This window comes from Belonocnema kinseyi, chromosome 4, assembly GCF_010883055.1.
Source record: "Belonocnema kinseyi isolate 2016_QV_RU_SX_M_011 chromosome 4, B_treatae_v1, whole genome shotgun sequence".
In the NCBI taxonomy this organism is placed as follows: Eukaryota; Metazoa; Arthropoda; class Insecta; order Hymenoptera; family Cynipidae; genus Belonocnema; species Belonocnema kinseyi.
The window spans coordinates 24,111,507-24,126,078 of NC_046660.1; positions in this window are offsets into that span (position 1 = coordinate 24,111,507).

A 14,572-nucleotide genomic window follows, 5' to 3' on the forward strand; every position below is an offset into this window, starting at 1 on the left:
TTGTATAATTGACGAATGTTATAATTCAAAAATTTTATATTTAGTCAACTTTTCAATTCGGGAATTTTATACTGTCAGAAATTTTATTGCTCAGGAATTCAACAATTTTCTAATATTATAAACTGTTTGGGATTTTTATTATTGAAAAATTTGTCAACTCAGGACTTTTATTGTTTTGGAATTTTCAATTCGGGAATTTTATTATTCGAAAATTTTATTATCAGGGAATTTTCTAATGCGGGAATTTTACAGTGTCAAGAATTTTATTTTTCGGCATTTTTCAGTCGTCCCAAAAGTTAATTCGTAAGTTAAACATTTTTTGGTTAAAAATTTAACTGTTTGGCACTGAAACTCTTCAACTGACGCTCTTCAGCCAGACTTTTCTCGTCCTCAATTCTTAAAAAAAAAGATAATTTTTTGCAAAAATTTATTACGTATCATTTTATACGCTTCCCTTGTGAGGCTTTCTTTGACTTCTTAAAAGGACTGCCTTTTTCTGCTCTCGTACCTTTCCTAACAGTCCAGGTATGAAGTATTTAGTCCAATATGTACATGTGTTAGCCTGATGAAAGGAATAAGTACACACTCCTCTGTACATATTTGCAAAGTCGATCTTTTTTTGAGGTTTTTTTTTTTTACCGAACTTTTTTCTGGGGAGAGCTGGTTGCGCGTGGATACGTAAATGAAAGTGCGATAATCGCATTACATACTGAGAGAGCGCCCTCGAGAATTTCTCGAGGGTCCTCGTAGTGGTTCAGGAACGGTTCAGGAAAGGTTACGAGACATTTTTTAAAGTTCGCTTGAGATAATAAAATTATTGGATCGACCAGACGATGGTACAAAAAGTTTTTCACTCTCTACAGTATTTTTATTACGTTGAAAACCAGATTTAAGAATGATAATAAATGTTTAAATTCATTGCTGGAGTTTTAACAAAAAAAGTTATTTTTTTCGAAATAGTTCAAGTTTCAGCCATAAAGATTCAACAAAAAATTGAGTTTTTCTATAATTTTCTTAAATCCTGAAACGTTAAAAGAATGGTCTTCGTCTTCTATATTCTTTTTTAACACATTTTGAAATCTTCAAAACTTAAAATTATTCTTTAAAAATTACACATAAATCATTTAAAATTCTCTCAGAAAGATTGTTTTTTTTTTCGAAATCTTCAAAATAAGTTTTTCCCGTCATTTAATTTTTCTTAACTCTTTAAAAATGTGAAAAAGTTTAGAAATTATAGTGTGCTAGCAAAATGTTAAGAACAGAATTCTTTCTTAGTAATAAACAATTATTTACAATTTAAATTTTCTCTTCTATAAATAATGTTTATAAACATTTAGAAATAAATTTTATGATGAAGTAAAATTATTTTTAATCGTAATTTTTTTTCTCTCTTGACTGAAAATTCTTGAAATAATAAATTTTAATCTTCTTAAAAAAGCGTCTTTTTCGTTTAGATTCCACTGTTTTGATAAAAGATTTTAAAAATTGTCTGTATGAAATATCAAATACATTTTTCGTTCAGAATTCATCTTTTGTTAAAAATTAAATTTTTCGTATATCATTAAAATTTTTTATTGAAAATTGATCTCCTTGGTCGAAAAATAAAATATTTGATTGAAAATTCGTTTTTTCTTTTGCTCAAACATAATCTTCTTTAATAAAAATGTAACTACTCCAGTTGAAACTGGAATATTTCTATAGTTTTAGTTACAAAAAAATATCTTATTTAATCATCTTGTTTGTAAATTAATTATTCCGGTTGAAATTTTAAATATTCTAGTCGAAGAGTTATCTCCTTTATTTAAGAATTCACCTGTAAATTATTATCAAAAATGTTCGAGTTAAAACTTTCCAATTTTTCTAAACTATCAAATTTAAGTTTAATTTTATTTGATTAAAATTAATTAATTTTTAAAATATTTAATTTATTTTTTCTTTTAGAAAATTTGAGATATTTTATTCAGTGACTAGAATTGTCAACAATTTTAAAAAAGTGAATTTAATTATTAGAGAAAAAAGTACTTTTTTAGATATTTATTAAAAATGTTTAAAAATATCTTTCGTCTCTGAAAATTATTATCGAAATTCTTGGAGCTAAAACTTTTAAAAACAATCGATATTTTTTCGAAATCTTTCAAAACTTAGATTGTACAATTTTCTTATGAATTCCAGATTCTGTTTTGAAAATTTCGGAAATCTTTACAAATGTATGTTTTCAAATGTATTTGTTAATTTTCTCCTCACATTTATTTATTCAAATAAAAAACCATTTTCAATTATTCCCAGGTATTTTAAGAAATTTTCTTAGTACCGTGAAACCTTTCAAAATCTTGAAGAAGATTCAAAAATGTTATTTCCAAATATTCAAAAAATATAATAATAAATATGATCGAACTTTTTATAGAACTTTTTAATCTTATTAATTGAAAAATTCTCCTTTGAAGTCGTCTATATTCTTTTTCGAAATTTTAAGAAATTATCTTAAATGTTTAGAAATCTGTGTTACATTTTTTTTAAATTTAATTTTTCAAATTAAGAATCAGTTTAAACTTTCAATTTTCATAAATTTTTTATAATAAAAGAAAACTACCCTTAAATCTTCCAGATATTTCCGACATTCGTAGAATTATTTTGAAATGTTTTGAAAATTTTTCAAATTTTTTCTTCCCAGGAATGTTAAGAAAGCTTTTTATTTTTTTGAAACTTTACAAATTTCTTCAAAAACTTCGAATTTTTTTCTCGAAATCTTCAAAAATTGACATTTTGTTTAAAATTTGTGGGAATCTTTTCGAACCTAAAATTATTTTTTAACCAGTTTCAAAATTTTCAAAACTTCTAAATATCTTTTGAAATTTTTCAAAATCTTCCAAAATTTGTTTTTAGATTCTTCGAAATCTTTCAAAATTTGTCTTAAAATTCGGAACAATTAAAATATTTGCCTTCAAAGTCTTGCAGATTCTGTTTTGACTATTTTGGAAATATTTTCAAAGATTAAAAATTTTTGAAAACCATATCTTTAAATTTTTTTTATAAATACAAAATCAGTATAAATTATTCCATAAATTATGAGAATTTTTTTCTTAATACTAAGCCTTTTAAATTTATTCACAAGTTTTTAATCGTGCAAATTGAAACATTTTGTTCAAAATCTTTCCCATTCTTTTTCAAAATTGAGAAAATAATTGAAATTCTGTTGAATTCTGTCGATTTTATCTTAGAATTTTGTTAAAAAATAAAAAGTCAATTAACATTTTTTCAGAAATATTAAGAAAACTTTTTTATTTTCTTGAATCCTTTTAAACACCTAAACAAGCATCCCAAATTTTGTTTGAAATTTTCAAAAATTTACATTTTGTTAACAAAATTTAAAAATATTTTCAAATTTTAAATTATTCTTTTGACTATTTCTAAAACTGTTGAGCCTTTTAAATATTTAAAAAAATTATTCGCATTTTTTCAAAAATTTTCTTGAAAAATCTAAAAAATTACGAAAATTGCCTCAGCATCTTCCAGAATATGTTACGACGATTTTAGAAGTCCTTTGTAATCTTTAAAATATTTTTAAATATTCTCTTGAAATTAATTTTTCAAAATAAAAAATCAGTTTAAATTTTCCCATGAATTCTATATTAACATTTTTATTATCCTTAATTGTTAAAAGTCTTCAAAAAGCTTCCAAATTTCTATTTTTAAATATTAAGAAATGTACATTTTCAAACATCATTTTGGGCTATTTTCAAATTATTATATATTTTATATATTTAATTACTGGGTTCAAGGTTAAATTTTTTTATTAAAATTATATAAAATTATATAAATTTTGGAAAACTTGTTTTTTTCTCTAGTCAAAAATTATTATATTTTTTACTGCAAATTTTTATATTTCAGTTGAAACTTGAAACATTTTGTTGAAATTTGTTGTAGTTAAAAATTATTATTTTTGGTAGAAATTCAATCTTATTGGTTGAAAATTCATATTTTTTTAACTTAAAATATACCTCAATTGAATATTCCATCAATTTAATTGAATATGGGTTTCTTTGATTGAGCATTAATTTTTTAAATTAGAAATTTAACTATTCAATTTTTTTTGTTAAAATTCATCTTTTTTAGTTGAAAGTCTATGCCTTTCGATGAAAATGTGTTTTTTTGGCAGACGTTGATTTTCTTACTTGAAAACTTATCTTTTTGGTAGGAAAATCAATACTTCAGTTAAAGGTTCACCATTTTAGTTAAAAAAAATCATAATTTCACTAAAAACAAATTTATCAGTTTGGTTAAAAATAATTTTTTTTTCTCTGAAAATTTATCTATTCCATTTTTAGTTTAAAATAGATTTTTTTATTGAAAATGTGTAATTTTTAGTTAAAAATCCAACTATTTCGTTGAAACTTCTGGTCTATTATTGAAAAACCTTAAATAATAAAATAAGCGTAAAACCTTTTTATTTAAAAAATTCAAGGAAACTTTTTACATTATTTCCAGATTTTACAATTGAAATAGTAGAGAAAAAAGTGTTTTATTTTTAGAAAAGAATCTCTTTAGCCTCTGTAAATGATTATTAACAATTTTAAAGCTAAATTTTTCTACTTTTTAAAAATCTATAGAAATTAAAAATATTTCTTAGGTAATATTTTAGAATATTTAAGTATTAATAAAGTGTAGTGTATGAACTTTATAGGATAATTTAAATATTTAAAATCTTGTTTTTAATTTCAATTGAGTTTATAAAAAGCTAATTTTTCATTATGCTTACTTGGATTCTATATTATGTTTCCTCAACTGACAAAATTAAACTTTTTATTTAAAGTTGCTTTTGAAAATTTTTGTTTGAAATGAGGATTTCGAACAAGAAGTTTAATTTTATGGATCAAGAATAACAATTTGGAGAAATAAAAAAAGGTTTAACAATAATCAGTTTAATTTTTTGTCCTTTATATTCCTACCCGCAAACCTGGAAAAGACCGGGCATTTTTTTTTAAAGTCAGGGAATTTTCTTAAGAGCGTGCTCAATTTTTTTAGATTGAAATATAAAATTGAATAAAAATGATTCTTTATTTATAAAAGTTGTTATCTGAAATATGAAACATGAAACATGACTGTAATTAACTACTTAGTTAAAAATTCGTTTTTTTTCGTTTGAAATTAATTATTTTAACTGAAAATTTAACAAATATATTTTTGTTTAAAAATTGATCGTTTTTGGTTGAGAATTCATGTATTCTGTTGAAAATTCGTTTTTTTATTGGTACAAAATTAATCTTCATTATTAAAAATTAATCAATCGCTTCATTTGAAAATGTAACTATTGCTTTGAAAATCAAATTTTTTAAATGAAAATTTATCTTTTTTAGTTGAAAATCCATGTATTTTTATGAAAATCCATCCTTTCTTTTATAGAAGTTAATCTTCTTGGTTGTAAATTCGTCCCTTTTTAACTATGCTTGAAAATTAATTTTTTTAATAAAAAATTTAACTATTCAATTTTTTGTGAAAAATTAATAATTTTTACTTAAAAATGCCAGGCATTTCGCTGCAATTTCTTCATTTTTGGTAGTATTTAATCTGCTTAGTTGAAAATTTATATTTTTGTTGAAAATTCAACTATTTTCGTTAAAGATTTATCAGTTTAGTCAAAAATTCATCATTTTAGATGAAAATTTATCAGTTTGGTTGAAAATAAATTTTTTTTATTGACAATTTTGGTTTTCCTTTTTTTGTTGAAAATTAATTCTTTTCAGTTTAAAATTTAGCTATCGTATGGAAATTTTTTTTGTTAGTTCAAAATTCAGCTATTTCGTTAGAAATTAATTTTTAAAAATTGAAAACCCGGCTTTTTGGATAAAATTAATCTTTATTTTTTGAAAGTTTATCGTTTTAGTTGAAAACTCCACTTTTTGTTTGTAAGATCATCAGTTCAAGACTCTTATTTTGTTATAAATTACAAATAATTGGTCGAAAGTTAAACATATTTGTTGAAAGTTTATCTTTTTGGTTTAAAATTAACATTTATTTCAGCTGAAGAGTTATTCCTTTTGAAAAATTTGAATCAGTTTATCCAGTAATTTGAATTATAACTAATAAAGATTAAAAATTAAATTTTTAATAAAACTTTTTAATCATGCTCACTGAATAATTTGACTTAAAAAATCGTCCACATTATTTTTTCAAATTTAAGAAAACAATTTAAGTTGTTTTGAAACCGATGTCAAATTATCTTAAACTTAATGTTTTCTAAAATAAAATATCAGTTTAAATTTTTCAAGGAATTTTATAATCATTTTTTATTGTCGTGAAACCTGTCAAAATCTTTAAGAAGCTTTAAAATTTTCTATTTTGAGTATTTAAAATTTTACGCTTTTTCTAACTTTTTAAAAATGTTGTCAATTTTCTATCAGAATTTTTATTTTTTAAATAAAACATCAGTTTAAACTTTCCCAGGAATTTCAAGAAATATTTTCATTCTCTTGAAATATTAAAAAAAAATTTTAAAACTTCTTTTTCTTTAGAAATTAAACAAAATTTATACATTAAATTTTTTATATTCAAGTGAATTAATTTTTCAACTTAAAAAGTCATTAAAAATGTTCCCAGAAATCTCAAGGAATTTTTTTATTTTCTTGAAACTTTGCAATTTTTTTTTAATTTATTGACATTTCTTTTTCAAATTATCCAAAATGTACATTTTGTTTAAAATTTTTTAACTTAAAATCATTCTTTACCACTTTAAAAACTCTCAAACATTCTAAATATCTTGATTTTTTAAAATATATTAAAATTATTTTTTTGAAATACAAAGTCAGTTTGAATTATTCCATGAATTATAGGACATTTTTTATTATTGTGATATTTTTAACATTTTTTAAAAATTTGTCATGAAATGTTGTAATTTCGCTAATTGAAAGGTTTTTAGACAATAATTTTTTATCTTTTGAAATATTTAGCAATTTTCCCTTGAAATTTATTTTCAAAATGAAAAAATCCATTTACATTTTTCCAAAAATTTTAAGAAAGTTTTTTTTTGTTTTCTTGAAGTCTTTTCAACTTCTTAAAAAGCTTCGATTTTTTATTAAATCTTCGTAAATTCACATTCTGTTAAAAAAAATTTCGAAATATTCTAATATTTCCAATATTTTTTAAAATTATTTCTAAAACTTTTAATGCATCAAAAATCAAATCATTCAGAATCTGCTCTGAAGATTTTAGAAAACTTTTGGAATCATTTTGAATCTTTTCAAATCTTTTTAAATATTCTCTTGCAATTAATTTTTAAAAATAAAAAATCAGTTCAAATTTTTCGACCAATTCTCAAATTTTATTATTATTATTATTATTATTATTATTGTGAATCCTTTCAAAATCCCAAGAGGGTTCGACATTTTCATGTCCAAATATTCAAAAGTATATATTTTTCGAAACTTTAAAAAAATATTTTCAGTTTACATTAAACAGGCATTTTAAGAAATCCTTTTATTTTCTTGTAAAATTTTAAAATGCTTAAAAAGCTTCTGTATTTTCGAAATCTTTAAAAATATATTAATTAAATTTTGTATATAAAATAAATGAAAACTTCATCTAATCAAGAAAACGCGATTCCCGACAACAATAGATTCAAATTGTTTCACGTAATTTCGAGATGGTTGGAGAATTAATAAAAAATAGCGCCATGCGCTTTTTTATTAGATGATTAATTAATCAATTACAAATTTTAGGCACTGGAGTCAAAAATATCCCCCCATCCCCTACATAACAGACCGTAACATAAAAATAACCCCCTCTACCCCTTTTTAATTTTACCCCTATTTTTGCTAAAAATCACCCTAATTCCCCTGTTTTGAGATAATTTCGGTCAACGTTACAAAACATAAAAAATAAATGTAATTAATTTTGTATTATTAATTATATATTCATTATTATTTATGAATATTATTTATTATTATTTTTAATATAATTAATTAATCAGCGACCAATTTTGCGAAAATAAGTGTCTTTATTCTCATTTTTTCGAAAAGGTAGCAAAACAGTGTCATCGCTCAAAAAAGTGTCAAAGCGAATCACTATAATGGTGACTCCGATGCCTGTAATTGAGGATTTCTGGATAAGAAGTCGACAGGCGCTCGAGAACGAGCAAAAGTATTGTCCAGGCTGTGACGTCAGGTATCAAAAGTGAAATTCGAAATTTGCAAAAACCAAAAATATAGTTAGATAGCTCTTGAAAAATGAACCTGAGTCTCCACTTACAGTTTTTCTCTCGGGCTGCAAATTTTCCAGTAAATAAATAAAAACTGACTTTTTTTAAATTGAAAAAACCATGTTTTTTCACATTCAATTCGCCGTAAGTAATTCGTTTATCAACTAATTAAAAAATTTCTTTTTGCGTTTTATTCGGGACACTCTAGAGGAGGCTACAGTGTCCAAAAAGGGTCAAAAGTTAATTTCTAATGTTTTTTTTTTAATCCGAATGAAAAACCACGTTTTTAGACTTTCACATTAAAAAAACGAGCGAGGAAGTTTGAGCTACGACAAACTTCAAGCGAAAGAATTTTCCGCCAATGTATTGGCCAACTTTTTGGAAAATCTCAATTCGATTTGATTCTTAGTTCCATAATTACAGCGTTTTTATTACGAGGTCGCGACGCGACACCACACGATTTTTCAGGGGACGCGGCCTGAAGCCTGAAACATCGTCCTTGCCCATCCTTTGTTTTTTTCACTCGCTCGCACTAGTCAGCGTTCCGGCGGCATCCCCTGAAAAATCCTGTGGTGTCGCGTCGCGAGCTCGTAATAAACTCGTTGTAATTATGAAACTAACAATCAAATCGAATTGAGATTTTCCAAAAAGTTGGCCAATACATTGGCGGAAAATTCGTTCGCTTGAAGTTTGTCGTAGCTCAAACTTCCTCGCTCACTTTTTTAATGTGAATGTCTAAAAACGTGGTTTTTCATTCGGATTAAAAAAAAAACATTAGAAATTAACTTTTGACCCTTTTTTGAGACTGTAGCCTCCGCTAGAGTGTCGCGAATAAAACTCAAAAAGAAATTTGTTAATTTGTTGATAAACGAATTACTTACGGCGAGTTGAATGTGAAAAAACATGGTTTTTTCAATTAAAAAAAAAATCAGTTTTTATTTATTTACTGGAAAATTTGCAGCCCGAGGGAAAAACTGTAAATGAAGACTCTGGTTCATTTTTCAAGAGCTATCTAACTATATTTTTGGTTTTTTCAAATTTCGAATTTCACTTTTGATACCTGACGTCACAGCCTGGGCAATACTTTTACTCGTTCTCGAACGTCTGTCGCCTTCTTGTCCAGAACTCCTCAATTGGCCTCTCAAACTTTGCGAAGATCTGTTCCTAAGATTGCATCACCTACCAACATTCTATACATCTTCAGCCTTAAAATGATGAAACTTGGCGGGCATAATCAAAGATCGGGATCTGGATTCGGGTTTTGCATTGGGTCCCTTCTTCGTCTTTTTCTAGACTATGACGTCAATGCTAGCTCAGGTATATGGAGAAGGGCCAGAAAAAGAAAAAAAATCCACATCTTTCGTAACGAAACACGATTCGTACCGGTTTAGCTTCGGAGGTGAAAAATAAACTACACCGTTATTCTCGAAATATTTTGCAATCTTGCGCAATCATAATTACCCCGCCTAGGATGACCAGGCCTCCTGATTTTTTTTATTAATAACCTATTTTTCTAATTTTTGGTGTGCTATGTCCTGATTTTTAATGAGAGAGTAAGAAAATTTCCGATGTTTTATTTTTAATCCTTTGTTTTTTATTTTCTACATCCTTAAATCTAAAATTTCTTTCTTTTAGCGAGAAAATTATTCACTATTTTTTTTAGAATTAAAAGTACAATGAAAAAAAATTGTTCTTGAATCAAATAAATTGTACTGGGTTCAAGTCAATTGCAGGTACGAATATGGATGATGTAATATGAGTGTGTTCCAAATAAATAAATAAATACTTGCTACCGTATGCGGGCCGTTTTTTTATTTAAAAGGATTTTAGAATTTAATTTTACTTATTTCAAAAATATCTCCATACTTTTTTTCCTTTTACTATTAAGAATTTGTTATAAAATATCTAAAAGTAATATAAAATTTTAAAAAATTCCAGTGCAAAAATGCATTGAGAGTTGCATTTCTCGTTTTTTTTTAGTGAAAGAAACTGAGTGGAATTTTTTCAAATAAAAAAAAAATAGTTTTAGTGGGGCCGGGAAGTTTTTAAAACTTAAAAAAATGTTAATTTTTTGAAATTTGCTCTAAAGGTATAAAAATCGTAGATATTTTTCGCACTATTTCAGATAGCAAGGAAGAATATAAAATTGAAAATTATGAAAAAAATTCTTGCCGAATAAAGGAATTAGTTTTTAATTAGAGAAAAATTAATTTTTTGTATTCGGCTAGATTAACATTTTTTTAGAGTTAAAAATTCTGTTCGATAAAACTTATTTAGTTTAAATTAGAATAACACATGATCATTTTATATTTTCAAAACTATTTTTTTTACCTATAACTTTCATAAATTTTTGCCCCTTTTTTCATATTCAAACTGCTATTATCGAATACTAAAACTGTGTATAAACAAAATACAATTAATAAAATTCACAAATTTTTAACAACACAGCTGAATAATCAACCAAAATGATGATTAAAAAAAAAGAAAATTGATTTTAAACCAAAAATAGAATAATACCATTTTCAGTTTCAAAAATTAAATTTCAAGAAAAAAAAAGAATTTGCAACTGGTTGAATTCAAATAAAAAACACTAATTTTCAAGAAGATAGTTGAATTATCAATCAAAATACTGATTAAAAAAAGATTAATTTTAATTTAAAATTAGAATAATAATTACATTTTCAGTTAAAAAAATAAATAGAAAAAATTTTGCAACTGGTTGATTTGAAGTAAAATACACGAATTTATAACAAGATAGTTGAATCCATAATCAAAATGATAATCTTTTAAGAAAGAAGATTAATTTTAAACCAATTAATAAAATAATTGCATTTTCAGTTTAAAAAATTAATTTTTAAGAAGAAAAAAAGAATTTTCAACTGGTTCAATTAAAGTAAAATACACTAATCTTAAACAAAAAAGTTAAATCTTTAACCAAAATGATGATTTTCCAAAAGAGAAGAATAATTTTAAACTAAAAAATAGAATAATTACGTTTTCAGATTCTAAAACTACTTTTCAACAACAATAAAAAAAGAATTTTCTGCTAATAAACTTAAACCAAAAAAGACGAATCTTGAAAAATAGTTTAACCCACAGCCAATAAGATGAATTAAAAAAAAAAGAAAATTAATTTAAAAAAAATATAATAATTTTCAACAAAATACATTAATTTTATACAAAAATGTAATTCTCCTCCTAATAGTTGAATTTTATTCCAAAGTATTTAAATTTTTAACGGCGACTTTCAGGTCCAATAATTGCATTTTCAACTAAAGAAAAAAAATTAACAATGAAAGATTGAATATTAACGTTTTCAATATAAAAAATTTCTTTTTAACCAAAAAGAAGACGACTTAAAAAATATAGTAAAATTTTTAACCAAAACATTTTCTACGAAAATCCGGAATCTTTAATTACAAAAATGAATTTTCAACAAAGTATTTTGCTTGAAAATTCAACTATTTGATTGTAAGTTAAACTGCTTTATTTATAATTAATTTTTATGGTTAAATGTTTCATAATTTGAGTTCACAATTCATTTTTATGGTTGAAAATTGAACTACTTTGTTGAAAATTTGTATTTTTGGTTCAAACTTAATTTTTTTAACAAAAAATGTAACTGCTATAACTGTAACTATCTCGTTGAAAATTAAAAATTATTTTGTTGCCAAGTGAGCGTTTTAACTAGAAATGTAACTTTTCCATTTTTGGTTAAAAATGTATATTTTTATTTTATTAATCAACTATTTGGCTTAAAATTAAAGTTTTTTGTTAAAAAATCTTCTTTTTTGGTTTTGAAATTAATTCTCTGGGTTTAAAATTTAATAATTTGGTACAAAATTTATGTATTTTTTGATAAAGCCGCCTTTTTGTTGAATTCAACTGCTTTTAAACTAAAATATTTTTTGCTAAAAACTGAAATACCTACTTAAAAGTTGAAGTTCTTCTTAAAAATTAATTTTTGTTGTTGATGATTTATAATTTTAGTGGAGAAGTCATCTCTTTAGTTGAATTTTGAACTACTTTGTTGAAAATTCTTTTTCTGATTGAAAGTTAATTTAAAAAAAAATTCACTATTTGGTTTAAAATACAACTTCTGAGTTGAAAATTAATTTTTTTGTTAAAAATTGAATTTTTAACTAAAAATGTAACCATTCCACTTTTTGTTAAATATCTTAAATTGAAAATTCCACTATTCGGTTAAAAAGTCACTTCATTTGTTAAAAATCCGTCTTTTTGTTCGAAATCCTCTTTGTTTGAAATTTAAGTATTTGGATGAAAATTGATTTATTTTGTCGAAAATTCGTCTTTTTTGGTAGAATTAAACTTTTTTTCAAGGAAAATATCTTTTTTGTTTGAAATGACAACTGTTATATTTTTATTCATAATTTATCGTTTTGTTAAAAATTCATCTAGTTTTTTTTTAATTAATTCTTTGGTTAAAAATTTAATTTATATATTAGAGTCGAATATTAAACTGTTGTGTAAGAAACTGGTCGCCTCGTTTTAAAAGTGCAACAGTTTTGTATTAAATTGTTTAAAAAAAATTAACTTTCTTAAACGAACATTAATCTTTTCCATTTTTGTTTAAAAATGGGTCTATTTTGGTTATAAAATTCAACGTTTTGGTGAAAAATTCATGTAATTTGTTAATAATTTGTAATTTTTGGTAGAAAATTAATATTCTTGGTTAAAAATTCATCTTGTTGGTCGTAAATTCAATTAGTTACATAATTAATTATTTAAGAAATTAATTTAAAAAAAAGAAAACGAATGTTATACCAGATAAATTTAACCAAAAAATATGAATTTTAACAAAATGGTTGAATCCACAGCCAATAAGATGAATTTTTAAATAAAGAAGATTAATTTTCTACACAAAACAATAAATTTCAATATAATGCTTGACTTTTCCAAAAAATAGACGTATTTTTTACATAAAAATTGAAATTTCAACCCGAGAATCTAAATTTTTAAGAAAAAAGTTAATTTTCAATTACATACTTCAATTTTCCATAAAATTGTTGAATTTTGAAGCCTAAAAGACGAATTTTCAACAAAATAGCAGAATCATGAAAAAAATATTATGATCATAGTTTTTCAAGTAAATAGTTGAATTTTAAAATAGAAAAAAACTGGTTAAAGTTTCCACTCGAAAGATGAATATTCAACTAAAATGATGAATCCTCACCAAAAAAAATTTTAACACAATAATTCAACATTCAAGAATAAGAAAATTCAAAATAAGAAGAATAAATTTATTAAAAAAAATTTCTTATCACAGAGGTGAATCCTTAGCCCCAAAAAATTGTTTAACCAAATAGTTGGATTTTCAGCCAAATTGTTGAATTTTGGAACAAAAAAGATGATTTTTTAACAAAATAGTCTTATTACATTTCATTGTTTATAAAATATTTGAAGAAATGTTAAGAGATAATAAATATCTTAAGACAATTCATAGGATTTAAAAATATTTCAAGGGATCTGCAATTTCAAAGGATCTCAAAGAACTTTAAGGATTTACAAAATGTAAATCGATTTTAAAGGATTTGAAAAATTTCAGAAGATTTAAAGTATTTTCAAAAAATTTCTAGCGTACTTTAGGCAATAAATTAAATTTTAAGGAACTGATCAGTATTTCTAAGGATTTCAAAGATTTTCAAGGATTTCACTAAAGTTGAGGGCTTTCAGCGATTTTCAAAAGAACCGATAAGATTTAAAAAAATGTCTACTGATTTGAAGGAATTTTTGCAGACTCTCAACAATAGATTTCAGGTCTTTCTGAAAGGATTAAGTAGACTCTTGTTCAGTTTAGTCTTTCGAGAACTACAAATTGAATCTTGCGATTGAAAAAAAACTCGAGCAAGCGAAATTCGAAACTGCGATTTCGTGCAGCACGTAATATTGCTCACGTGCACGTTTGATACGAGATATCGCACTTCGAGGAACCTTTTAACAATGAATGTATCCCAACGAAATTATCGCTTGATGTAACATATATCTGGGCTTTACAACGCTCGAATTTGATACAGGCACTGATTTTCTATCTGATTTAAATTTAAGTTCACTTCCTTCATTCGTGAAATACCAGTCCTACACGAAAAAAACGGGTATGGTTGCAGTAACTTCAATTATCAGGGTGCATACAATATGGTTGCATTGTCTAATAGTTTTTTTTTAAGACTTCTTTTATTTAGGTTGTTAGATACAAATTACATAGTTACTACAACCACATGCTTTTTTCTAGAGTTTTTTCGCTCCCGCTACAGTGTTTTAGCTCCCGCTACAGTGTTGCAGCTCCCGCTACAGTGTTTTTGCTCCCGCTACAGTGTTTTTGCTCCCGCTACAGTGTTTTAGCTCCCGCTACAGTGTTTTAGC